The 27,267-nt window shown below is 48.3% G+C and overlaps 1 protein-coding gene across 1 annotated transcript in view; it reads right to left on the reverse strand.

The window, feature by feature from the left end:
• JCAD (junctional cadherin 5 associated) overlaps positions 1–26,585 on the reverse strand; it is a 68,458-nt gene extending 41,873 nt beyond the window's left edge. Inside the window, exon 1 of the mRNA XM_063324565.1 lies at positions 26,405–26,585. The gene's annotated coding sequence lies outside the window, so the exon portion shown is untranslated. The remainder of the gene's footprint in view (positions 1–26,404) is intronic.
• Positions 26,586–27,267: the final 682 nt, after the last annotated feature.

A 27,267-nucleotide genomic window follows, 5' to 3' on the forward strand; every position in this document is an offset into this window, starting at 1 on the left:
GTTTGCAAGACCCCTTCATGCCAGTGTGTTCCCACAAAAAGCCTCACCCAAAAAGCTGAAATTACAGTCCTTCCTTCTCTGTTAAAGAGAGAAAATGTGAGAATGGCTTGTAATTTTTGAACCAGAAAAGCTATGTTTATCTTCCAAAGAACAGCCCCTTGAAGATGTGACTGTCATCCAGGGCTAAAGAGCAGGCAGAAAGCCCCCGGAGGGACAGGCCCTCGGCGGCTCAACACCCGGCACCAGGCATCTGTCTCCTGGGGCGGGGGGATGCTCCTGTTATCTCGCTGATATATACCAGAGTGTTGCAGCTTTCCGTATCCAAACACATCTTGACACTGGAGATTACACAGATCCCGGAGCCCTGGAGTGAGGCCAGGGAGGTGTACCCGCCCCGGAGCAGCTCCCGGCCACGGGAGCGGGCAGAGGCAGCGTGGAGAAGCTCTATCAGAGAGCAATGACATGTCACGGCCGTCTTGAGCGGGCCAGCGGGTCAAAGGATTATGGCTCAAATCCATTCTTCCTAGAAAAAAATCTTTTCCAAATCCCTGACTTAATGCTATGGAATCACACAGGGAGAGTGCTGTTATCTGTGGGGGTGGTGCGGACCCACCTCTGCTTCAAGTGGGAAATCCAAAAAAAGAAAAAGTATAGGTGTGCAGAGCATCCCCCTTGCACAGAGTCACGCTCGCCAAGCTGCTTTCCTCCCCCCTCACACCCGCTGCTGGATGGGTTTTGAGGAGCGAGGGGGGATGTGTCTTTAGACCCACAGTAATAAACTTGCCTTGTGCATGTATATTTTAGGCTTGAATTTAACTCTTATTTGCTCTCATATTATTTTGCAACAGGGCATGCACTTCTACGGGTACTGTTGGCATCCCCAACAGGTTTCCTACCTGCTCTCCACTGGAATTGATTTTGGAGGGACTGGAGAGGAGACACTTCTTTGGAAAAGTACTTTTGCCAAGAACTTATCTGAGCAGCCTTACAGAAGCGTGGTTTAGCTCGATAACCTTTCAAGTTTTAGCAACTGTGCAAAGGACTGCAGCACCAACACCAGAATGTCAGCCTGCACCATAAAGGTTTGCAGGTCTGTAGGGATCGTATTTGGGTTTGAAAGTCATTGAAATCTATTAATTATCTTGTAGAAGTTGATACTGACATTACAAATAAATCTTGCATGGAAGGCAGAGAAATCCAAGCTCTCATACCACAATGCTTTTCTTGTCAAGCCGAAATCTTCCATTTCCTTCTTTCTATCCAGGACCAGAGGGAAAATGGAACCAAGCACCAAAATAATAAAAGATTTTTATTAGGCAAAACCTCAATCAGTTTAATCAGAAGGCATCCATGTGCGTTTTACTAGGTTATTTTGGTCTGAGGCCACCTTCTGTAAATTTATGCAGCCCCTGATTCACTAGAGGGCTTTCAGACTCATCAGTGGAAATTACACCTCCGCCTCACCACATTTTCTGTGCTTCGGATCAGAAACAGCCACCACGGAAGCCCTAATTTATCACAACTTTTCTTTCACTGGCTCAAGCTTCACCCCTGGTATTTGGGCATATTGCAGCGTTGTGATACAGAAGTGTCACACAGACTGTTTAAAGACGCAGCCTGCCCGAACCCAGTCATCCCCACGGGCAAGTCCCTACCCTGGAGGGTCTCACATCCACCTGCCAAGGTTGGGGGCGACCTCCCAAGACCTCCTTTCACCTCAGAAAGACCTGAACCTCGAAGGAGATCCTTCGTCCAAGCTGTTTTGGAACACCTTGTCTGTCCTCAGGAAGGTTCTGGGAGAAGAGCAGCCAGCCAGCCTCCAAATGAGCTGCTGTTTGAAAGCAGATTAAACCCTCCCCCACACACGCAGCTCAGTCGGGCAGGCAACATCAGAGAAGCTGAGCTGCATCCACTCCAAGGAGAAAGTTAAAATAGAAATGGGTTTTCTTACTTCAGCTCTTCCTTTTGTTGTGCCCTGCAGGCAGCGTGCACCTGCGACCGTGTATCCTCCAAAGTCAGAGTGCACTTGCCCAGAGTGAAAAACGGCACATGCAGCCTTACGTTTAATTCCCATCATTTCTAGACAAGCCTCTGTTCTTCTTCTATTGAACATGACCTTAGCGGTCATAAGCAGCACCACAAACCATGTAGGTACTTGACACGTCTCAGAAGGGAAGCTGAAGAGCGAGTTGCAAAACTCAGAGTATAGCTCAGATCCTTACAAGTGGCTGCTCCATATGTAAGGAAAGGAGCAAATATTCACTACAGAAATAATGATACTGTTGTAAGATGCTGTCCTCCTCTACCCGCCAGGAGCCATCTTCCTCTCTAACAAGGTCAGAGGCATGCATGGTGGGAGCTGCAAATCTTCTACACCATCAGTGGTACTAGCCTGGATAGTTTTCTGGAGAGCACTAGGCTGATGGTTTTGCAGTGAAGTCAGTGAGGAAAGCTCTGCTGAGGGGTGTTTCCTTGTAGAAATGATGAAGGAAACAGCTTGGGGCAATGACACTATAACCCAGTACAGCTGTTTCTGCAGCGATCATTTGTTCACATCCGAGGATGCATTAAAAGAGCAGCTTGGAGCATTTCTGTTGCTGCTTATCCTCTGTCTGGGCTGTTGTTAATGCAACACTCACTCAATGAAGTGTTTGGGATGAGGTCCAAAAAAGCACTTAGGTGCCTAAATCCGAGGCAGCAATTCACAGCTGCCTAAGGACTTAGGTTCCCCCTTTTGTACACCCCTTCCCAGAACCTCTTTAAAAACTTGGACTTCTGCAATGGGGGTGACTCTAGGTGCTGCCATCTTAGCTGGGCTTGGCCACTGGAGCCTGCCTCCTGCCGTTCTTCCGTCCAGCCCTGTAGACCAGGTGACCATGTTTGGGGTCACTCAGATGCTCTGCAGCTGTGCCCTGGGCTTTGAATTCAGCAGCTGGAGCTGCTCTTGCTCAAACCATGGCTGGTGCTGCTCTTCCCCATCAGTATAGATGCCATGGGAGAGTGGTGCTGGCTGGCTCTTTGCAGCGAGACTCATGGTGAGCATGGTGACAAGGGTGACAAGGGAAGAGGCTGCCACTAACCTGTCTTGGGTATATTTTCTCCCATATAGCACTCCCCTTCTCCCACTCCCTAAGAGGGATCCAGGATAGAAGTGATGAATGTACCCATCACAGAAAACAGTTATTCCCTCTTCCATCGCCCTTGCTACTGATGGCCTGATAGGGAAGGATGGAGCCAGGTGGACTCTGCAGTCTGGCGGCTGCTGCATGTGTGGAAGCTGGATGGCTCATGGGACACCAGGCTCAAAGCCACTCATACTGCCACCCATCAATAGAGCTGTACAAGTCTGCTTAAAGCCATTCCTAACGCAGTATAAATTTTGTCCGTTAACCAATTCTTCTACTACATTACAGAGCCTGTCTGTCCATGTGCCTCTTTCCTCAAGATAGAGCTCAAAATAGCTACAGAGATCTGGTTATCAAACTCCTGTGACTTAGAGGGAGCCAGAGAAAGCATAGTTGCTCTTCTACTACAGCTTGTTCACTTTGCTCCTGAAGAAGCCAATTACTTCCAAGGAAGCTCTCCGGGTAGACGACGAGCTGAGGCGCATATGCTGGGAGTGCCTTACTTGGGATGGCAGCACCCCTCCCCGCAGCCTCAGTATCTGCTTGGGTGATCTGGCAGACATCTCTCAACCACGTTCATGTGTCTTGCCACGAGAGCTTAAGCTTTGCCAGGTTTCTCCTCTCGCCTGATGAAGCAGTTAGGGGTCCGTGTAACAGACACTTGCACTTTTCAAGTATATGTCTCAGGTAGGGCTCTACACGCACAGGCTGTTTTTCTCATTAAGCCCTTCAGTTACTGCAGTTTACCTAAATCCACACTGGACTGTAAAAGGCTTAATCGATGTAACACTCACTCCTGATGATGTCAAGGAGCCACTATACCAATCCAACGGATGAGCTGATCTGATAGCCAGTAAATGAGGGATGACAAGCAGGGTTTATCATGTTAAAACAGATGCCATCAGCACCCTTCAGTCCTGCAAAAATGCTTTAATTCTTCATAAAGCTATTACAGAGACATGTAAGCAAAACATGAGATCTGAGCTCCTTCATGCTCCAGCCTTCTGCCACTGGAACCTCTTCCTACAATCAGGAAAAGACCCTGATGTGGAGGCATGTTTCTGAAATTATTTCAAAGATCAGATTTGGTGTCTTCTCTGCCTACATGTGTCCTCAGCAGGAAAACTGCAGAGCAGCAGAAGAGGGAACACGAGGGCTACTGTGGGATGGAAAATGAATCGTCTGTAGATCTGTCCATGCATGTGTATCTGGCTGGGCCCCACACTCCAGCCATGCTGCAATCCGTATTTCAAAGGGACCATCATTCCTTCTCCAATTACTGGTGCTGGCAGAGCAGCAGAGCTGGCAAGAGAGCTTTCAGGAATGTCTTTATCCTTCACAATCCATATGAAATAGGTCCAAGTAGTAATATTCTCGGAGAGCCAGATACACAGATTTTGCAAAGGTTGGGAGCAGCAAAGCACACTATTAATAAAACAGTCACAGTGCTCTTGGTTTTGTTCTGCTTGTTATAATTGTAAGCAGAAGTTTTCTTTTGTCTAGGTCAAAGTCTCTGTTGCTTCAAATTTAGAGATGCCAGAGGCAGCTGAGCAAGAGGGCTTCATTCAATGGGCAGCAGTACTCGATCCAGCAATCAGTATCCAGGCCTTCAGTCTACTTTGGTGAGTTCAGTGGAAGAGTGGAGAGGAGAGCTTGTCTGAGGACCCTCTCTCCCCTCCACTGTTAACACTATTGCAGCTCAGAGTAACTTGACACAGGTGTCCTGGCTTAGAGAAAAAAAAGGATTTTTCTGGATCTGTACAAGCATATCCATGACCATATAAAATGGTAAAAGCTAGTATGACATTAATTTTCGTATTTATTATTTTATTAATGCTGGCTTATTTTAACAGGGTACCTTCAACAGGGAGAAATAAAGGACATACATACTCTCCAAATACTGGGAACCAGATACAAAAAAGAAGCTCCTCGTAAGTGCTCTTTTTTAGCCTCAACCAAATGTTATGAAACAAAGTTGGTGCCTTCTGGCAGTATGAGCCTGCTTAGGAGGGGAGGTTTTGTTCGGGTAGTCCACAAACTTTCCCTACACGTTTTCAAAAGGTAAGCCTCAATAGCTACCGTTAATACTCCAAGTCTTCATTCTCAAGAGGCCAAAGCACCCACCATTTCACCTCATTTGCAATTTAACAGGTTTATCATCTACACGATGGCATCTCTTTTAAAGGAAATCCCGGTGGAATTAACCAATATTAGATTTCAGGTGCAGCAGGAAAATGTGCAGCGAAGCATATTTATGCTAGAGACAGACTTTTGTGCCTAGGTATGCTGCAGTGGATATTGCTGAAAGGGGCAGCTTTTCTGTAAAGTTCTGTTAGATCCTCTCAGCAGGAAACAATTACCTGTAATACCAATTTCCCGCAGAATTTCGCAAATCCTTCCCTACAGGGATTTCACCTTTCATTGTTTCCCCTGCACAGGACTGAAAATCTAACTGCTGTGGTACAAAATCAGATCTGAGTCATATTTTTTTCAGCCTCTGGCAGCTGAAGGGAATAATCTCATCTTTGACGAGAAGGAGATGGGCAAACAGGGTAAGGGCTGGTGACCTGAGTCCCAAGATGACCTCTGGACATCCCTTCCCACTACACCCATTTCGTGGTCTGATGCCCAGAAGGAGAGTGGCGGAGGGTGCAGCGGTGGGGGTTCATGCTTCAGGGGCTCTCATGCTTTGGCAGCGGCAGGAGGTACAAATCTGAGCGCTCCAGGGCCCCGAGACATCTGTGGGAATGAGCACTGCCACAAGCGGTGTCTGCCAGGAGGAGCCTCCTGCAGCACTCGCCATCCTCCCCATGGGTCCTCTGAAGACCACAGCGTGCCCATGGCAGAGACTCTGGCTGCCTTGAACCACCTTCCCTTTGTCTTTCAGTGGCCGTGATGCGGGTTTACGAGGAGGAATATAGCCATGGCAACCAGGAGTCACATTTTCAGTGCCTGTTCTGTATTTTTTGCATTTGTCCCTGTCCCCTCTCCCAAAGCGAGGTGTCTCACTGTGCGGTATCCTGACAGCGTGGGCACAGCCCTGCCTGCGCAGGCAGCCCCAGAAATAACCCACAGCATGTGTGGGGGTCTGCCTTCTTCCCCAACATTGGAAAGAAACTCTGGGCCCAGTGTGGGGGTGCTCAGACCCCATACCAGGCAGCATGTCCCCAGGGAAAGAGGATTTGTGGGACACTCCAAGGAGATGAGCATAGAGCCAGAGCAGGGACTTCTCTCTTGGAACAGTTCAGCATGTTCAGAACTACCATATGCCAAGGTTTCCTTGCAGAATCCACCTGTTTCCACCTCTAGAGACATTTCTGAGGGAAGAGGGAAACAAGGACTTTGTCTATGTGCTTAGGGATGCAGGTTGGATGACCCCAGGAATGCAAGACAGTCCATTTTGGTGTCCCCAGTACCTGGCAGCCCAGCAGCAGCAGGACCTGGTCTGCGGGGTGACAGGTACAAATGACTGGTTAGATGTTTCAGCTTCATTTCCCACCGAGTTGTGCTGTATGTCCATCTGCCCCTGGCAGTGTGTGGCTCTGCCAGCCACTTTCACCCAGTCCTGATGGGGGAGGCATTTCAAGGCCATGAAGTCCCAACAGCTCTGGGACATGCAACGAGTTGGGGCCATCCTCAGCACTGGTGACCCTTTGCCCAGGCAAGCCCTGGACACCAGGGAGGGCAGGGATCGGATTCGGCAGGAAACCAACCTCACAGGCTCCTATGAGCAACTCCATGGCTGTTTGCCCCCATCCGTCCCGAGCAGTTTATTAACTCCGGCCCAGATGACCTGACATTTCAGGTAAGCCGGATCTGATTTTCCGGCTGAGGGAGCCCTCAGATCTTTACCGTTTCCAACCAGATTTGCTCATGAAAAGCACATTACCCTCTGAGGCCTGATCTTCAGTGCCAACAGCAGAAAGCACCAAGTGTCTCCAGCTGACGGCAAAAGGGAACTCAGACCTTCTTTGCTAAGCCCTGGCTGCGAAATGGGAACGGTGCCAGCGCTGGGGGTCCAACTTGGTGTCCCCATCAGTGCAGTGCAGCTTGTGTCCTGCACTCAGGAGATGCTCACCGCTCTCCAAAACGCAGGCTGTGCTGGGGGGACAATGGTGGTGAGGCCCTGGTGCCACTCAGGACCTCACCATTTGGCAAGGCATGCGGGAAAGGCAGGAGGCACCCAGGGAGCTGCGGAGGGTTTTGGGGGTAAAAGAGACGGACAAACAAGGGGGGAAAACCCTCTGGTATTTTTCAAGTTGATGGGTCTGGTACTAGAGGTGGAAAAATGAAATCCAAACTTCTCAAGGTATTTTGTTTTCAAAAAGTGGAAACTTAAACTACAGGTGTCATTTTTTAAATCCACTGGAAAAAAGCTTGTCCAAAAGCGACGTTTTCCTGCATCAAATGACTTAAAAATCATCAACAAAATCCTGTATTTTTGGAGGAATGGTTTTAAGTTACTGAAGTCCAAGTAGCGTCCCCACTGCAGATGCTTTAACACATGCCCACAGCACGTATATGGAGCTGTAATTTGCTCTCCTTTGGAGCGTCTTCGTTGTTGGCCTTGAAGCTGCAGGAGAGCTGCCTTGTTACCCCTCAGCAGAAGGGGATACAAAGTACGATGCCACTGTCCAAGAAGTGCAAGCACAACTGTGAAGGCACGCAGACCTGCAACACTGAAAGCTATGGAGCAATTCTGCAGTGCTGTTAATATCATTTGACGTTCATCTCTAATCATCCATTTGTATTCATGGTCTTTTTACTTGCTAGAATCCTCTGGCAATCTTTAATAAAAAAATAAAATTCATTTCCCACTTGAGATCTCGGAGAAACAAGGTAAAAATGTAATTTGCGTGATAATCAAGGTCTCCTTCAAGGAAAGCGTAGGATCTGGATAAATTAGCCACAACCTGGCAAGGGTAAGAATATCCATCAAATGTTTGCCTGCTTAATTCCAGAGCCCAGGTGATTACAAAATAGTTGTTCTGTAGAAGCCAGGAGAGCAACAGCCGAAGGGAGAAGCTTTGTTCTGGTGAGTTCTGCACACCGGGAAGCCCTGATGAAGTGGTCACAGGGGAAAAAATGAGAATAATCACGGTCTGCCCTCCCTGCTACTTCAGTGTGGCAATGAGGCAGTCGAGGGGGGCAGTGGGGCAGGCTGTGGGGGACTGCGAACAGGTTTGACAAGCCCTGGGGGGACCACGTGGAGCCTGCCTGGGAGAGGGGGAGAAGCCAGTGACCCTCCCCAGGCTGCAGCTCTCCAAGAGGAGATACCCTTGCCCTCACCCCAGTGAAGTCTGGGAAGGAGGTTCGTGGCACCAGGTCTCAGCACCTTTATAGGCGATTTCTATTTTTCAGTCTCAGTGTCTAGTTCTTATTTTAAGTTGGACCTTTTTTATTCAGTTGCAGGGTAGCCGTGATGTCCCATGACATGCCACAACGCTTACAAAAACCCTCAACAGTCCAAGGGCAAACAGTGACTTCGTTGACTAGGAACACTCCTGGTTATTTCCGAGTGCAATGGGAGATCCTGGCCTTCCTCCATGATATGTCCTTGAGGAGGATGTAATTACTGAATTGGGTTTTGTAGTCTTTTTGCTGGGCGCGCTCTGACTGACAGCCCGGGCCAACCCGCGCTTCTCTCCTTCATAATAGTGGAAGCTTATCTGCCTGCAGTGCCAATAAAAATAAATCATCTGGTTGCCTTATGCTCCGTGCAGATGAAAACAGAGTCATCAGTGGTCTGTGTACTTCTGTGCTAACTTTACGCCCACAGCATTCTTTTTTTTTTAAATCAAATTGCAGGATTTTGAAGAGGCTACTATGTACTGGAGAAGAACGGAGGGCTGAGGCTCAGTGTGTGAGAATGATGAGGTTACAATACATTCATTGTTCAGTTTAAATAATGGTTTTTCAAATTAGGCTTGCATGTATGAATGTAATGGTCTCATTGACTAGAGCAACGCACAATAGGCCACCCACAATTTGGGAGAGCGCTATGAGTTTGTCCCTCTGTGGGCAGGCATCACTTAGTTTTCCATCCCCATTCTGTCAATATATCTTCAGCCCAGCCTTAATCTTTCCTTCTAGATGAGCTGGAAGCATATCTGGATCACATAATTTTCCATGGTGGCCTCATGTGCAGTTAAAAGATGTTTTCAAGTTGAGAGTCCTCAAAGCCTGGAGAGTTGAGACCTGAACCACTCATCCAAAATCCAGCTTCAGCATTTTCCACTCATTCAGTGTGGGAGTAAATCAGGATTTATTCTTCTGAAGTCAGGGATTTATATCATTTTAAAGCAGGAATAAGCGAACATGCCTCAACTGTCAAGGGGGAACCACGTAGCAGGTAAATTTTTTTACCATGTACTGCGAGTCTCAGCTTCTTTGCAGTAGTTTCGTCATCGTCCCTATTACCAGTTCCCCTACTTTCATAGAAAAGTAAGTGTGCAAGCAGCCAAACATGATGCAGCTTGTGGAGGAATCATTCCCACTCAGGTCGCATTGAGATAAAATTGTATAACTCAAAGCCACCAAGGGCACAACCCCCAGCTGTATTTCCATCTGGAACATATGTCCTTCCCCCAGCACTTTTAGGGGAGATGCCTGGACAGGTTGTTATTTATGTCGGTGCAAACTGGTGGTACCAGGCATGTCTCCGCGGTAGTGAAGTATTAGTGTCGGCATCGTTGTGGAGCATATATATGTGATGAGATAATAGACATCTGGCGCTGAGTGGCTACTGGAGCTCTGTAAATCCCTTGTTTTGTAGTTTTGTGCAGAAAAGCTACCTCCAGCACAGTATATGATTGTATAGTCTGGAGTAATAAATTAAAGATTGTTGTGGTCCTTACAAAGCTCTGAGCTGTGTAATGCTGCTTTTGGGACCCCAGCTTAACACTTGTGTCCGGATACCGCTAGGATGTTGGTGCCTAGAGAAGGACCCAGGGAGTCCTTAGGTGTCTGTGGGATTGCTTGTAAATCCCTAAGGTTTGCTTGCTTCCTCACATTCTAGCATTTTGGCTGGCCCAAGCAGCTCAGCGTCTTGCCCTTGGGCTGGATGTCTCCCACCTGAGACACCTGGCTGAGTCTTCACAGAATCATTGAATGGTTCGGATTGGAAGGGACCTTAAAGATCACCCAGTTCCAACCCCCCTGCCATGGGCAGGGACACCTCCCATAGACCAGGCTGCTCAAAGCCCCATCCAGCCTGGCCTTGAACACTTCCAGGGATGGGGCATCCACCATCTCCCTGGGCAACGTGTGCCAGTGTCTCACCACCCTCACAGTAAAGAATTTCTTCCTGATATCTAATCTAAATCTCCCCTCTTTCAGTTTGAAACCGTTACCCCTTATCCTATGGCTCCACTCCCTGATCAAGAGTCCCTCCCCATCCTTCCTGTAGGCCCCCTTTAGGTACTGGAAGGCTGCTATAAGGTCTCCCCGGAGCCTTCTCTTCTCCAGGCTGAACGACCCCAGCTCTCTCAGCCTGTCCTCACAGGAGAGGTGCTCCAGCCTCTGATCATCTTTGTGGCCCTGCACTGGACCCGTTCCAACAGGTCCATGTCCTTCTTGTGCTGAGGACTCCATATCTGCACACAGTACTCCAGGTGGGGTCTCACCAGAGCGGAGCAGAGGGGCACAAGTGCCTGCAGTCACAGTCCAGGCACCCCGTGTCACTTCCCTGCCCCACATCACTGCTGGCAACTCACTGTCCAGGATGAGGGAAGTGCTCACTGTTTTCTGGGCCCAAACAGACGCGAATGCCACGTGTCCCACTTCTGGGACAGGAGAGATGAGCGTTCAACTCCCTCCTCCAGGCACAGGCTGTGCATTGCATCCAACTGCTGTTTAGGATACACATCCTAAAAACTTATGTTATTAACTCAAGGTTAACAAATAATTAACCTTATTCCAAATTAAGGAGATTAGAAATGCCATTAACATTTACCATTGTTGAGAAGCACGAGAGTAAACACCTCATTAGAGAGCGCTGTGACTATGGCGAACCCGCTGCAGGCCATACAGCACGTTCAATTCTGTGACGGGGCATTGCCAGCTCAAAATCCCTCGGGATGGGTACGGGACCAAATTCAACTCTCTCTTGCACTGCCCTACAGCTAAACTGACTTCAGTTTGCATCCCTCTGGCTTTATGTGGTAAACTGGTGGGATATTTGATCTTCAGTACCAAGAATAGGAATAAAGTGTCTGATTCCAGTGCATGATATTCTGCAAATATCTGTTTGAGTAGCCGCGTCCGAGTAAAAAAAGAAATCAAATAGAGGGATGTGGAAAAATATCTTTATGCCTATAAAAGGATCACTTCAAAACCGCAGGATTTTGTATAGGAACCTTTTTCCTTAAATAGTAGAAACAGTCGCCGGGTGCATTCCATCAGTGTAAAAAATGGGGGTTAGAGGGGAGCTGCCGTGTCCGGCGGCAGTTTCCTCTCCTTCCGTCTCTCCCTTTCCTCCCCCCACCACACGTGTACCTTCTCTTAGCCCCAGAAACGACTTGTAGGAAGCATGAAAACAGTATAATTACAATATATATATTTATACGCATAGATATATTCAAACCCATATACATATATGCCGCGCAGTTAGAGAGGAACTGCACGGTGGGATTTTTGTGCGTTGTTCAGGAAACACCTTTCTGTCCCATTTTCCCACCAAGATAAACAAAACCTGGCAGTGGATTTTGCTGGGCGGCTGAAACCCCGGCGCAGGCTGCTGCTGCGGGCTCACATCTGCAGCCTCCTGCCGGCCGCTGGCCACCAGGCAGGGGAATGAAACCCCAACGCTCTTCGGCAGTGCCCCTTCGAGGGCAGTGGGCCAAATCCTGCCACGCAAAACCCTGCTGACATCACGGGGATTAGACAGGCTGCTAATCAGGACAGCGGGATTTGTGTCAATCTTTTACTTAGGATGCGATACCGAGCGCCCCAGCGGCCAGCGTGGGGTGGCTGGTGCTGCGAAGGGACCGGGTCTCCCTGGGGGTGAGCAGCCGTGGGAGGTGGCGCTGGGATTTGGGGTGCCCTGCATGTGCTGCCGTGGGGAGGAGCAGGAATGTGGGACCGGCTCTCCCAGGGCATGGGACCCCAGTGGCTCTCAGGGCAAGGGTCCTGCCGCTGCCCTTTCCATCTCGGGGCTCCCAGGCCAGCAGAGAAGAGGAAGGAGGAGAAGATTTCTGTGGCTTTGGGGCTCACTGGCCCTTTTGCAGCCCATTTGTCTGAGGGTGGGATGGGGAAAGGAGTCAAAAGGTTTCCATCTTCAAACTGGAGATGGGCTCAGTTGAGACCAAAACCTTTCCTGGAGGCTGTTCAGAAACCAGGGTGATGTTTTTAGTACTTTATAAGAGGAAGCCCAAATGTTCACATTAATATGATGAAAATGTCATGCAGAAGGGTCCCCGGGGTCTCAAGCTGGCTCCAGTCCCTCCCTCCACCCGTGCCTAGGTCAGTCCTTACGGATGTCTGGATAACCTGTTCTTAAAAATCTCTAAGAACAGAACCGCCACAGTCTCCAGAGACAAAGTATTTCAGCGTTTTACTACTCTTACTGTTAGAAACATTTCTTAAATCTGTCTTAAATCTTTCTTAACTCCTTCCCAACCAGGCCCTGTACACACCCTCATTGAAATTTTAGCACACGGCTGCTATCTACAGCAGGAACGGAGAGCAGTTTATTTACTTTCTTTTCGCTCAGCCTCTTATGTGCCTGAAAGCCATTATTTCTCCCTTCAGACATCTGTTCTTTAATCAAACCCAGTTTCTTTAGCCTACCTTCCTGCACATACATCTTTCTTGAGGAATAGCATCCCCATCCACAAAAAAGTCTCTAGGCGAAGTCTCACACCAACAGGGGCAGCTGAGCAGAGGGAAGGGGGATGTCCTACATGCTGTATTTCTATTTATATACTCTGCAGTGGAGTTTGGGGGTCTTTTTTGCAACGGTATGACATTACAGGTATTCAGTCAGCTCTTGACCCATCATGACCTGCAGGTCCTTGGAGCCGATCGGCAGCCCGGGCAGTCGGCCCCGGTCTGGCTCAGGGACACCAGGGAGAGGTGCGCATTCATCCCTCCCAAACCGCATCTTAGGGCTTTTTAGTCCCTATCTCCAGTTTGTCGTTCCTGCAACCTACCACCAGCCCAACACCCGCCGCAGCTGCAACAAGCACATTGCTCTACTGTTCCATTTCCCAAGCTCTCAAGGACAATGTCGGTTAGCTCTGGGACAAAGGGAGACCCTCAGGGTCCCATTCAAGGCACCCCCCTAGTCAACAGGGATGTATTGACACCTTCCACACACAACTTTGCAATGGCTTCACCCTTCCCATGATGGTTTCACTTCAACCCCATTTTTGCTGCTTGCTCATGGAAAGGGATGGTACTGTCAGGGTTTGTAGAAACCTGGAGGGATATGTGCTGGGGTGAAAGTGCACCCACTTACCCGGCAGGCGAAGGCTCGGGTGGCAGAGCCGGTAGCACCCATAGGATGGGGACTGTGGGAGCCACAGGCTGCACCGCACCCCACCGAGCAGAGAGAGGGGGGAGAAGCCGCTCAGAGCATGGGCCCTGCTGTGGGAAAGCTTCGTAGACCCCAGTCTTGGGGTGTCACGAGGACAGGCAGGGGCTGGCAGAGTCAGGGCTTCAAACGGGGCAGGGGCTCTGCTGCGGAAGGACAAAACACGGGAGGGGCTGGAGAGCTTGGATGAGGAGCAAGGTGCCTGCCTTTCTGCCACTGTAATAAATATTAGCAGCCTCACAGCGGTAAGAGCTGTGCATACAGCTGGTCACCTCCAGAATGGCTGTTTCTGCTTCATGGACCCTTGCACCTTTTGCCAGGTCCTACCCTCTGCAGAGGGCACAGGCCTTGTGCTGCACACGCACAAGTTTCTAGTAAAGTTGTTAGTGCAATTACAAAAGGATAAAAAGTACCTGTGCTGCAATTGTTCAACTCCCTTTTCAAAGAGCAGCACATACAGCCGGAGACACGCTGCTGGAGAAAGCACGCTCCTCGTACTGGTCTAGCAAACACCTCCTGAACATTTTTTAATGTGACCTGGCAGCAGTCCAGGGTAAATGGCATGTTCTTTTTCCAGTGCTTTGGCCCAAAGGGTGTATTTCAGAGCCTTAAAAGAACAGTCAGTCAATTAAATGTGATAAACGAGGCCATTTGTCACCAGCATTTTAGCTTTTCTTTTAAAGTATAAAACGAGATAATGAGCAGGGCTTGAAGAAATCCTTTGCGGTGTTGGGAGCCAAGGGCACATGATATACAGAACGGATTTTCTGCCTCTCCCATCATGAGAATGCGATCTGACAATACTCCCCCTCATGACACAGAAATCAGAGACAATGTTAAGAAGGAAAAAAATCACTAATAGATGAAAAACCAGTGACATGTTGCAATGAAGATAAGAAAAGAAATGCACTTAGTTAAGGGCAAATCTACCCCCATTGCAAACTTCCCATTGTAGATGCTGGTGAGTAGGAGCACTAATACAGAGACAGCTGCACAGTATCTTTAGCTTACAAAAAACCACCTCAAGTAGCATAGTTGCCGACACATCAGCTAGTCAGAAAGAAGCCAGCAGGGTATGAATCCAGGGGCAGGCGGTGGCTGATGGAAAACGTGGCTCACGCCTCCCCTTCCCCCAGCACGGGAGAGGGGACATGACCGTGATGGGCTGTGTGAGCTGGGGCGTCCTGCACAACGTGGGGGTCCCAGGGCTCTGGGGCTCCGGGTGGTGGGAGGATATTCCCCCTGTAATGTCCACAGTTACACACAGCACACCCGGACACGCTGTTCACTAACAGCCACATAGGCAATGCAGTACGGGTGTGTAGTCCACAAGAGTGGTAGCCCTTAGGTGGTGTCCAAATTAGGGTAGGTTTGTATCCACGGCTGGAGGATAGAGCTGGATCCAGAGCCGGAATGTTTCCGGCTCTCTTTTTAAAAGTTGCACCTTTCTTTCTGGCACGTTCCCTGAATGTGTTTCTCTCCACGCACTGTCCTTCTCTGTCATGTGTGTCTAGGAATTAGAAAACATTTACTCCAATGTGTGAAACCTCTCCGCAGCTGCGGGACATGAACAGACTGACTGTATTGACTGCATTTCACATTGGCGTCAGCGCCACCAGGACGGTGCTGCTCCTGCACCCTTTTCCCATCTCCCCTCTGCATCTACCCACTGGTACTACCCCAGTAAGAAATTACTCTTTTCTTCTAACTTGTTTTCTCAATCAATCATCAGTTTATACTGAATACATTGAGGCAAGAGCGACAGTAAGCAAGGTTGTGCACAAACATGAACAGATATTTGAGATGAGAACCACTGACAGTTTGTCTCTACAACCTATGTTTTATTTATGTCTGCACTGTGCTGTCTTGGCAGGATTTTATTTAGTCCTGGGATGAAAACCCTGCCTTCCTGCAAACATGGACAGCCTCACACATGCCTCTGACATTAAATAAGTAATATACACAGTGCACAGGCGCATATATTTTAAGAAAACTACCCAGATGCGCCAGCAGCAGGAGGCATCAAGGTAACTCAAAAGACAAAGAATTAAAATCTTGTTAAAGGAATTGCATGAAAGGAAGTCCCAGTGAGGTACCAAACGAGTAAACGCCAAACACGCATTTGGGCCAATGACTCAGCATTGGGTTAGCTGCAAGTCAATGAGTTTTCAGCTGATAACGAACTTTGCGCGTGGCCTTCGATGGGGCTCTGGGTGGAGAACAGCCTCCCCAGCACCCCAGCGACCCCGCGGCCGCAGCGTGCAGCCAGCTGCGCCCACCCCGAGGTTGCCACTCATGGTGGCTACCACATTAGCGACGTCTGCACCCGAGGGGATTTTTCAGATGAGGCTTCAAACAACAGGACCAGACCCTGTGCTGTGTAAAACTGCTGGTAAGAGTGGTCTCTCTGTCTCCGCCTCCCCTGGAAGCAGGCTCAGCCCCAGCCCATGGGTTGCTCCGGCTAAGGCTTGCTGAAAGGGTGGGATAATCCTGCCGAAGCCCTTGGTGGGCTGCCCAGTTCCTCTCCTTCCGACTCGCTTGCTTCCAAAACAAATTCTTGTTGCAAAGGCTCAGGCCCTTTTAACTCCACATTCCTGCTTGTAACAGGATCCCTTTTGAAAAGGAGGTGAGCTGGTACAACTCAGTGAGCTCGAAAGGAAAAAGATCCCAAATAATTGTTGGAAATGATTGGAAAGAAATATCTCATAGAACAACATCCTAAACCAAACAAAGGGCCGAATGGTTCAGAAGCATTTAGCTGTGAAATGGTGTGTTTTCAAAAACACAGGGACTTACCACGGGCAGGCAATGAGGTGTGGGAGTCAATGCCAACGCCTTTCCCTTCCTCATGCGGAAAGCCCGTGGGGCTGCTGCCTGCCCCTCCAGGCGGCTGCGTAAAGGTACGACCATCACCCACCTTCACCAACAGTGGGAGAGACCCACCGCTGCGGTCTCTCGCCATGGCCCAAGGAACGAATGGTCCGTCCCTTCTGCAGCAGAGGTTTGCTGGCATCCACCTCATCTGTCTAGGTTAAGTGAGGAGGAGGTGGAGACGGAGGGGGAGGTTCTGACTCCCAATTTACAGCTTTACAGCTTCAGGAAGATAGTTTCTTTGCAAACAGTTTCCCTGGTTTTCTTTCTCCTGTTAGCTCTACAGAACGTTGAGCATCTTTAAAACTGCATTAGCTTCCCTAAGGGAGGCTTGTTTTCAGATCCTGTCTCAACCCGATTTGGAGCAGGGACATCAAAGGCAAGGTAAATCTGGTCCCCTGTTAACCTGGATCCATTTGGAGCTGGTCTGGGCAGTTGGAGCTTGCTGTGGTGATCACAGTCTTTCGAAATATTTACTTATCTGACTGACAAGAGAGTTATTTAATAAGTTATGAGGTCTGCAGTTTTGTGTATACAATTTACAGTGCTATGATTGATGCTGGTTGCTGTTTGGAGAGAAGCGAGGCTGATTGTATATACTGGGCTTCGTTTTGGGGATTTCAGCCCCAGGACTGGGCAGTGTTGTACCTAATATATAACAACAGTTAATCATTTGGACTCACATTGTTTCGGTGTTCATAAAGCCACACAAACATGGCCAAATTAAACCAACGTGTCTTTGAGCAGACCTTGGCCATGCAAACATCAGGGGTCTCTGCCCGGTACAGTGGTCACAGTGCCCATCTCTGCTCTTGCCCCATGCCTATGCTGCCCACAGCCCTCCAGCTCTTACCGGGCAGAAGGAAATATCTGGTTTTCTGGGTGAATACCTTCTATTACAAGTGTGCAGGATCACGAGAAAAGCCTATTCCTTGGTGGAAGAGGTCTTCCCACCTCCAGTGAAGCAATACAGGAGTGATTGCTGCGGCTCATGGGTGCGTGCAGCCCAGCTGGTGGGCCAGAGCTACTGTAGATGAGCACAAGCCCCCAGGAGACACTAGAGCAGAAAAGAGAGGGCATGGACTAATGTTAAAATGAGAGGGAGTCAGAGGCTTTGGTTCAGTTCATACTGGAAACAAGTTGTTTCAGTTCTGAACCATCAAAATGTTTTGTTTCTGGAATTACGTGACCTGTACATATCTGAAACAACGTTTTCAGGACCATGCAGCTCCCTCAATTTTTCTGCAATTTGACTTACTGACCTGATTGTGCACAAAGACAAGGGTATGACTCTCAGGAAACACGGGGGCCAGTGCAGTCATGTGCAATGCAGGAGCTATGCAAGAGCTACTACTGGAAGGCAAAGCTTGGAAGGAGAGGAAGAGAGAGCCCTTTCATGCTACCAAGCAGCTGTCCAGATTGACTAGTACAGGCAATAAATTAAAAAAAAAAAAAAAAGATTTAAGAACTTTATTCTGGAAATATTCTTTCAGACACATTCACCGTCAAAGGTCTACACCAGATGCTGTGAATAAAGAACGGGAGGAAATTAAAAGGAGGGAATTGACCCTGACCCTGAGATGAGGTGGCTGGGTGAATGTCAGCTGGATGAAGGCTCCACATACCCACGCAGCGAAAAATGTGCTTCCTCTGAACAGAGCAAAGTAATGAAGTATTGCTTTGAAATTATTGAACTGTGATACTACATCCACGTTGCTGACGATGGCCTTGTCTGATGGAGAGAAAAATACAAGGAGGTCTTCCCAGTTCAGACTGGAAAAAGGAAAAGGATGTCTGAGGCAGACTTTCCACATATTGCATTCACCATGGAAGGAAAGTAATACTCAATGCCCTCCTGAATGTTCAAAACTGTTTCTGCAATCATCCTCAGCCACCAGAAAAGGCTAATTGATCCCCCAGCTTCACCAACAGCATTTGCTCTCGAAAGGATATATCTTTTCATTTAGTCTGTTCGAATTTACACTTAGAACAAGAAGGATCTTAAGCAAAATGCAGCCTGCCGCTTCCTCCCAAGAGACTCTCCGGAGATGCACTGCACTTAGAAAAGTAAGTGAAGGTTTCAAGGGGACCAGAGGGATAGCAGGCTGATGGCACCACTCTCAGTCTCCATGGAAATGTGCCTTGATGTAATTAATGATAAAAAAACGGGACAAGAATAAAAATGATTCAGAGAAGCTCTGGTACTTCTCCCTTGTTTAGGTCCCGTGATTAAACCCACATAGAGCCTAGAATGGGGAGATGAGGTTCAATTATAGCTAAGAATAACAAATTATCTCCTTTGCACTTCTTTTGCTGATGAGTAATCCAATTCCTACCCAAAGTAATGTTGACTATGGAGATTTTGCCAATATCTGATTCATAAAGTTGCTGGAAGAGTGTGGGATTAGAAATGCAGAAGAAGGACAGTAGCTCTGCACCACTTATTCTTAAACACTGATAATTTCGGGCAAACTTTTTAACAGGTAACAAGAACACAACCAAATACTTCAGTGAAAGTCCACCTTTAGCTAAAATGAAATACAAATGGCCTGCTAAGTGAAGGGTTTGAATCTTCTCTTTTATGTACAATATAAATATCTTTTTACTTTGCATGATGAGGATTTGAGGACTTCAGCCGAAGAGTTCAGAGCATGTTTTATGTGTCTTGAAGGTTGTTTGCTCAGAAAATACCCAGAACTGCAGGTTCTGAAGTTATAATTTGAACACTATTGAAAGGTATCAGCAGCCTCAGCCTCACGCCCCCGGCCGTTGAGAGTCACAGGGGGTTTGCATCCCCGTGTTTCCAGCCCCAGCCGTTGTGTGTGGGTACCATTAGGAAGAGACGTCTCTCTGCAGCTTTCCTGTGTCTGAAAGGAACGTATTCCTGGAAGTTACGGGGTTGTTGAGTTCCTGGGACAGAAACAATATGACTGCTGAAACTCTGCCTTGCAACTCTGGGAGATGCTGGCATGATTTGAGGGCTGGGTGTGCGAGCCAGGCACCGGCTTTCTGGGCGACGGGAGCTGCAACGCCGGCAGAAGGAGATGGTGGCCCACAGCGCGGCGGTAAGGTGGGAAAGCAGTTCAAATACATTTAAAAAAAAAAAAAAGGCTGGGGTCTTTTATGAAAGGCAGTCTTGTACAGCAATTTATAAAGAGCTCAAGGGATGTTATTGTTTAAATAAATATTTAAGGAAGATTCCTCTCAATTTAAACAGAGCGAGCTGTAGCATGTGGAAAGCAGCAGCATTTGATTACATACATGCAAGAGGCCAAAGCAAACCGTTATGAACAAAGGTGGCGGAGGAGGAGGAAGAAAATTCATTTGATTCTGTTTCTCCAAGACAGTCTATTGACACCACCTTTTCTGCTTAGTGCCAGAGTGCAGCAGGGGTCCAAGCCCTGGCAGTCCCAGCAGCGGATGTGCCAGGCAAGAAAGCCATTCGGCAAGCCCCGGTGGTGTTTTGTCGGATGAGATGGCTGGGGATAGAATCTAGCGCAGGTAAAACCCTGCCCGGACTAGTGGCCTGACATGCAGCAGCAGGACTGCGTGCCCGAGGAGAAGGGGACAAAGGTGGGTATGGCTGACCATGTGTGGCCCATCTGGTGTGTTGGCCCGTCTTTGACAGGCGCACAATCACAGCCTTGATACCAGAGGGCTGCGCGTTGCAGCACGGGTTCACCTTAAAACCCGGCTTGGTTTGGTTGTTACAGAGCTGGAGTGGCCTTGTGGGGTGAGCCCGGCACAGCCAAAGCTCAACACCGTGCGCTGTCAGAGGCTTCATACAAGGAGGTGCTTTCTGCCCTGCAGGTAGAATATGCCAAAGGCATAAACATCCAACCGGCGGTAGCAGAAAAGACGAGAAAACAAGAGAAATTCACAGCTGAGGGACAAGACATCTAAATAAAAGTGAAAACATGCTAAAAGGCCATAAGCAGTTAAAAAACCCTCAGTGAGTTTGAGGTTATTAGGAACTTCCGTATGTCATGTCTCATACATAGATTTGGACTATGGGATTCATAAAGGTGCTATAAATGAATTGACAGAAAAGGACTTAGGGGAACCCATGACACTTGCCTCAGGGTGGGAAATCTGAATTTATGTCTGGGTAGGGGTTTCCCAAATGGTCTTCACTCTAGTGCAAAAGGCTGAAATGCTCATCTTCCTCACCTTCTTTTGAAAAAGGTAAGGCCTTTGCCTTATCGGAAGTAAGCTTTTCTTCTCTGATATAACTGTGTGTTCACTCTCCTTCTGAATTTAAGTCACAAGCCAATAGAGCACCAAATAAATCACTTTTCCAAAGCCACTTTTCCTGAAACTGGAGGATTCTGTAAAGGTCATGCAGCCCAGATGACACATATTTCATGGATGCATCTGAAGACATGGCAGATCCACTGTACAAAGTAGGACATGATTTACTGTTTGGATTATCAAGATGGTTGATACAAGAATAGTCAGCCAGGGCTGTATCTTGGTAGGAGACAAAATCTGTGCACCCATTCATGAACAAACTTCTTTGATATTTCACCCTATCCCATGTCACCGGACAGCAGAATAATACAAAGAGAAATCTTTATCTGTGGTGCAACTGCAGGAAGGTAGCAAGCTTCTCTCGGGGCTGGGATCAACCTCGTTCTCTCCAGCCACAGGATCTGGGGACCTCAATGTTACTGTACAACCATCTTCAGATACCCAAGGCCCTGGCACGGCTCAGGACAGAAGACCTGGCCCACACCATCCGTGGAGACACGGGAGTCTGCAGAGCAGGTCAAGGCAAATCATTTGGAAAAGAAAGCATTAATTTCCAAGACAAAATAGTTCCTGATTCATGACTGTTTGGAAACAAATGAGAAATAAGAATTATAAAAAAAGCCCCATTTTGTTCTTTGAGGAACCACAGAATTAACTGCTTGTACATTAGTTTCCAGCAAGTACTAAGTCCCAAGGCACAGTGTTGTGATTGTCGAACTAGTCATGTCACACATACTGGTTTAATTTAGACGAAAACAGTAGGAAGAGTATGATGGGATATAGCCAGTAGCTAGCTGGGAATAAAGGTGGGATAGCAGCAGGGTCTTAGTCTCAAGTATGTCAAGCAATTCATCAAGCAGTGATGGTTTTGCGTTAGCACCCATGAGGTGACCTCACTATTTCCCTGGGCTGTGTGCAGTGAAAGGAACCGTCTGGACCAGCCAGGATTGCAGATTAGGGGACAGCAGCTCTTCCAGAGCTGTACAAGAAACCTTAAACACAGACCTGACTGCTTCATTCATGATGTTGCTCCCCACTTGTAATCATCACATCAAAGTGGTAACAGCAACGGCTTCCTGGATTTATTTCTTTTGTGACAACTTCCACAAGGACATCCCCAATAAATATCTCCAGTCCTTGGACTGTCAGTCTCCACTCCGCCCATCCACTGTCATCCAGCATCAAAGTTTAGGGCACTGTTTGCCACAACGTCCAGGCAAGCACTTTCTTGTTTTCTTCCATGATACTTGGGGCAGCTGCCCATAAGCATCCACCACTCCTTTTCCTTTTCTATTTCAGTTCTCCAGTGAATCCCTGCTTAAAACTCCTTGTGATGTCCTTGACAAAGGTGAGACTGTTGGTTTGCAGTGAGCAGTGCCTGTCATGCTGGCCAACGCTATCTCACAGCTTCTTAGCACTCCTTCATCTCTTGGTAGCTGTCTGTAGGTGGCTCTGGTCTTCTCACATTGTCAGCTCCTGCGGAGCAGTGGCTATTCTTCTGGTCTTTATTTCTACACTGTCTCACACAGCTGAGTGTGCATGGGGCTTCCAGGAGCTAATGAGGATTATGAAGTTTCACTGCCTGGCTTTGTGGAAGAAGAGCCATATGGGATGCTCCATAGCCTGTAGCCATAAAAGAAGTGAAGGAAACCACCTCTCCCTGCCGCTCCATCAGGAGCAGAAACAAGCCGACCGCAGCTCCCTACCTTTCAATGTGGAAATCACGTCAAGTGGCAAAATGGAAACCCTGACATTTCACCATCTGTCTGCGAATGCTGCATATGTGTTGCATACAAAAATAGGCTATAAGAATACTGTTAAAACTGAAAAACCCATGAGGCAAGAGATGCCAGAATTAGGCCTTGTGCTACGTGTTATGATACACTTGTTAATTAGATGATCGCACAGTATTTTGCCAGAGGTCTCAGCTTTATCCCATGGTACAGGATGGACTGTCTTCACTGGAGAAGATGTTATACAGAATTTTGTTTTTTCCTTAGTGTTTTTTCCTTTTTCCTTTCCTCTCCTAAGACCAAGCCTAGCCTGTGGTCCTAGGCTTTATTTACTACCCAAGTTCTCCTCTGAATAAAAATGACTGACTTTCCCACACTGGGCAAATTGCAGTGGCCCACCTGCCTGTAGTATCCGGGTACTTCACAAGTGTCTCTGAGCTCTAGTACCTCTGTCAGAGGTGTGGTGGTGCTTTAGACGCTTGAACAAAATGGAAACAGAGGGAAGACAAGTAATACAAGCAACCAGCTTGATCACGTCAGGCACCAATTTATCAGTGGTCTGGCTTGGTCACCCATCCCAGCTGTCACCCACCGCTGTCACCTTCCCTACAGGAAGACCCATGCCTACATCCACCCTTGCAGGCTTCACAGGTCCCGCAGCCCAGTGCTTCAAGGTCATGAGCTGAGACCAAGGGGTGGCCAACAGCCATAGCTGGGGACGGGGCTATTCAAGGGTGTTCGGTGTCAGGTGGCACTGGACATGCTAGGGGCAGACCTCCCATCAACTCCTACCCCAGGAGTGGTCATTCAGTGGTGGGGTCTCATGGCATGTGGAGACAGGGGAGCACACCCCACAGGTGCTGACTGCGGGCTGGGGAAAGCCTCAGTGCAACCCAGCACAAAAGACCCTGCAGGGAGAGCAGGGCTGAAGCCAGTTCTGCCAGACAGTGCTCTTCTTCCCAAGAAGGGACCATGGATGGAGCAGCTCTGGTTTCACATCAGGCTCTGGCATGTTGAGACTCTCCCTATGGCTCACACCTTGACACACATCTCTCTGCCACACACCCAAGCCCTCCAAGCCCCTGGCTCCTCACTTGCACCATGTAGTCCCCATCTCAGTCTCATGCCATCCTTCAGTTTATCACCCCTTTAGCACCAGACCTTCCATTAGTCCAGCATCGCCAGGGTCCCTGGCCCCTGGCTGTGCAGGAAAGGTGTCAGGAGTGCCGTTCCCTGCCTGCCTTTCCATTGCCAAACCACTCTGCCCTAAGCAGCATTGCAGGGAGAGCCCAGGCTCATCCTGCTCCTAGGACTGGGGATGGCTTTTGGGCTGCAGAGGGGGGACACAGGTATCCTGGTCCCTGCAGAGCTGTGGGGAGGCAGCAGGAGCAACGGGAACTTGGTAGCACCAACTGGGTGCACAGGAGCACTGGGGTCGGCACTGGGAGCTGCCAGGATGCTGGGCTGAGCTCGCTCACGTGGGAAGAAATCTCAGCAGTTTTTCACTACTCAGCCCCAGCACATCCCTAATAAGTTGCTATTTTTTCCCTTCAAAGCCTATCACTAAGCCAAATTGGAGCATATTTACAAAGTAAAAAAAAATAGAAAAATCACAGTCCTGACCCAAAGCTGCCAAATTTCAGATCTCTACTCCAAAGCACAGAGGGATAAGAACTATCCAAGGAAAGGATCACCAGGTTCCCCCCTCCTGTTTCTTCCTTTCTTTTTTTTCCAGTTGGACAACAATGCCTTTTTCCCTATGCTCATTCTTGGAAATGGCTGGACAGTTTTGGCTGAAATTTTCCAGAAAAGAACTTAGCCCGAGGCAGATAATCAAGTTGGAAGAACTCGGTCTGAACAGTTCAAGTCTGGTAAAGTTATAAGCAACTGTGAATGCGGTCTTACAGCAGGACACATATGAGTAACCTTAATCATAGAAGCTGCATGCAATCCCACCTTTGATGCATTCAAAGTTATAATAGCTAATGATGCTGTTCCATTCAGACGCATCTTATCACGATTCAGATATGTCACCAGGAAGAAAGCTTTACTCAGTCATCCCACTGAGCCTTCCCACACCGCTTCCTACTCGAGCAGCTCTTCCCATCTAACAACTGGTGGTACAAAAAAACCCACAGTTCCCTCGCCTCCAATATTTGCATTTGAGCTTCTGCGTCTTGGATAGAGGCAGCTGATGCTAAAATGGGATTGCTCTCTGAACTAATGTATTCAAAATTAATAAAAGAAATAAAGCAACACACTCCTCTGGCAGGTTCCCATGCATATTTTCCATAAAAGTTCATTTTTCCACATGAACAAATTGTGAGTATGTGGGGGATTTGCACTGAATCTTGATACGGAGCTTAGAATTCTTGGCACTGCTTGGGACATTAAAATGACATCAGCTCTGCTTTCTATATTGAAGTTTTATAGTTGCTGCCTGACCCCATTGCTTTGTTCTGCGCATATTCTCTCTCCTGCGAGCTGCCTCTCTGCCACGGTGTGAGAGCATCATGACAAGCTGTGTGTTTGTAGTACTTCTAGCCCTGCCCGCCTCTCCCTGTGCCGGGCACCCGAGTGATAAAGCTGCATTTCTTCCCCCAGGACAAAGCAGCATTGTGGGTTCAAGGGACGAGGGCACCTTTGCCAGCCGAGAGGCTCCCCGACAGCGTGGCAGCTCTGTGCTGAGGGACCTGGCGTGCCGAGCAGGGTCCCCCTCTTTTCTCTGGAGGAGCAGGGGAGTGGAGTGCGCGCTGCTGGGGTGACAGGGTGACAGGGACCAGGGGAGGTCAGTTCTTGCAGGCAGGACACTGTGAAACCACCCTGCCTTGCTCAGGGAAGGGAAGGTGGGAGTGCAAAGAAGGGGAAGAGAAAAGGGATCATCCCTAGGTGGGAGACAGGACTTTCTCCAGCACTGGCAAGGTAGCACCTGGAGCAGCGTTTGTTCAGCGCCGCCTTGGCGGATGGAAAGCACAGGTGCCCCCCCAACACACACTCTCCCGCATGCCAAGGGAAGCGGCAGGCAGTGGCAGCACTTTTTAAAATTAAAACACAAGATCTGAGTAACAGTGTTTCTGTGTCATCCAGCAGCACGAGCCACTGTGTTTGAACACCATGGGGCAGGAGGATTTGGTACCCCGGCTCCCCCGTGAATCGCGACGCGGGGAGAAGCGGGAGTGTCGGGGCAGGGAGAGTTAACAGAGTCCCGGCACTGGGAGTACAGCTCCACAGGCATTAGCACGGACATCACACTTGTTTCCTGGATTTCAAATAAAAGAAGGTTTCAAGGAAAAGATGATGCTTTCCTACATCCCCTGTGACTTGGAAAGCAGTAAGAGCAAATAAAGACAGTTAATTATCTGGCACGCCACATCCAAACATTTCTGAGAGCACCGCTCTGCCGTTACTGTAAGAGTCACGCTGGAAGAGCATTAGCATATACTCTGTAAACAGACCCAGTGCCATCCTCCAGCACAGCCCCAGCCTCCCGCAGCGGGATTACAGCAGCTGGACAAACCCAGCAGGGACTATACCTGACAGTCAACAAAATGCCAGCTTTGCTTTACTCTTCCTTGATCGCAATAGTACCTGGGTTTGTTATTGCCTACATTGCCTACGTGCTCAGCCTCTCTAGCGAGTGACGGAGAATCGCTGCTGCGTGCTTCTCTGTGCCAGATTATCATTTTATCATTTCATCATTTCACTGCTGTATGGAAATAGCCACAAAACCAGATTAACAGTTAAAGATTGTGAAGCCATTTGCCAAATGCTTCTCGTTCTATAAGCAACAACATTTTTACAATTGCATTTGCAACAGCAGTTTTGCAATCCCATTTATACTCCCCTTTACAAGCACATGCAGCCGTATACGGAACGCAGAAAATCCTTACCTTGCGTGCCCAGAGGAGAGAGCCTGGTTTCCTCTCATGGATCAGAAGCAGGATGAAAAACAAACCCGAGAAAGCCCCTTGAACAGGCTCATCTGCTGAGAGTTGTCTAAATCCCAAGCCTGCTCCCGCTAGCAGCTCTAAGTTTGTGCTCTGAATAGAGGCTGTGTTATTTTAACCACAGGATTTCTAGTCATGGGGGAGGAGAGATGGATTAAGTACGTTTGCAATCTAATGCTTCACATTTACCTCAGCCGAAATGAACTACTTTAAGCCTGATGTAAATAAGTACTGCTAAGATATAAATTTCAAGAGCCCACTAACCAATTATGCTTAAACTAACAGGCTAAATAACTGTGGAAAATTCCAGAGGAATAAGATAACATACTTCTGTGTTCTTTCCTAAATAAAAGGCATGTGTGGAATTTCACGCTAGATACTACGACAAGTGAGCGGCAGCAGACGAACTGTTCAAACCAACCTATGTAAGGTGCTGTACCTCGTAAAACAAAATTCCCAACACCTGTTAGCGTGGATTTCAGCAGGCATCCCAGCAATGTGGGGGTTTGTGGCTTGTAAAAAGTACAGATATGAGGGATTTGAATCTAATATTTCAAAAGAGCAAATAAAGCTCTTTAAGGTAAGAAGGCAAGATTTTAAAAGGCCACGAGGTCTGTAGTTCTGCGGGAGCACAGACGTTATCCCGCTGCACAAGTGCCGCCTCCAACAGGGATATAAGCTTGATACCCTCCCTGCAGCTCGGGGATTGCTACGGAGGTTGTTAAACGCAGACAAAATATTGTGCCCAGGACACTGGTTTGGGTTTTTTGTTGTTTAATCCAGCTCAAACTCTGCCTTCATTTCCT

This window comes from Chroicocephalus ridibundus, chromosome 2 (assembly GCF_963924245.1).
Source record: "Chroicocephalus ridibundus chromosome 2, bChrRid1.1, whole genome shotgun sequence".
NCBI lineage: Eukaryota > Metazoa > Chordata > Aves > Charadriiformes > Laridae > Chroicocephalus > Chroicocephalus ridibundus.